Below are 1,106 nucleotides of genomic sequence, written 5' to 3'. Positions count from 1 at the left end.
TGCTTTCGGGTCCACTGGTGGAACCTCTTCTAACCGGTTCGGTAGATTTGACGAACCGGTTCTACCGAATAGGTGCGAACTGGTAGGAACCCACCTCTGTTGTAAGTCAGTAGAGAGCTCTTTCCACCATTGCCTTAATGCAGGATAAGAGGTTGAGACTACCCAAACCAAGTAATTTGGGGGTTTAATGTGGGAAGGTAGAAAGATGACCAGGTTGAATTGGACTTTATCGCCTCCTTTTGACCATTTATGTATAATTTTCTGTTCATTGTTATCTTCTAGTGCAGGAGTATCAAACTCAAGGCCCGGGGCCCGGATCTAGCCTGCAGGGTGCTTAGAACTGGCCCGCAGGGCCGCCCTGGAAACAGCAAAGGACCAGCCTATGGTGCCTCTGCCAGCGAAAACAGAGCTCACAAAGGCTGCAGGAGGCCCTCCCGAGCTCTGTTTTCACTGGCAGAAGGTAGAAGGAGGCCATTGAGCCGAGGGTGGCGCAGTGGTTAGAGTGCAGCACTGCAGGCCACTTCAGCTGACTGCAGTTGTGCAGTTTGGCTGTTCAAATCTCACCGGCTCAGGGTTGACTCAGCCTTCCATCCTTCCGAGGTGGGTAAAATGAGGACCCGGATTGTTGTTTGGGGCAATATGCTGACTCTGTAAACCGCTTAGAGAGGGCTGAAAGCCCTATGAAGCGGTATATAAGTCTAACTGCTAAGTCTAACTGCTATCACAGCTGAAAACGGAGCTCGGGAGCCCGTTTTCGCTGGCAGAATGCTCAGGCCACCACAGGCCACCCGGACACTAGTGACATTGAGCTGGTCATGCCCACCCTGGCCCCCCAAAGTCAAACCCAACCTTGATACGGCCCTCAATGAAATTGACTTTGGCATCCCTATTCTAGTGATTCTTTCTTTTTAACTTTCCTGTCTGGTCTTGGTTTTCCCAGTGGCATTTCTTCTCACTATTAATCAGGTCTGACTTTGCTCGGTTGTCCAGGATCTCGCTAAGTGTCCAAGGGCTGCAAACTGAGCTGCATTTTTAACCCGAGTATAAGAAAATCCTGCAGAGATATGGAGATCTTACCAAAAATATGCAGTAAGCGTCTAGTTTCG

The sequence above is a fragment of the Thamnophis elegans genome, chromosome 13 (assembly GCF_009769535.1).
Source record: "Thamnophis elegans isolate rThaEle1 chromosome 13, rThaEle1.pri, whole genome shotgun sequence".
Taxonomy (NCBI): Eukaryota; Metazoa; Chordata; class Lepidosauria; order Squamata; family Colubridae; genus Thamnophis; species Thamnophis elegans.
This window is presented reverse-complemented; position numbering follows the sequence as displayed.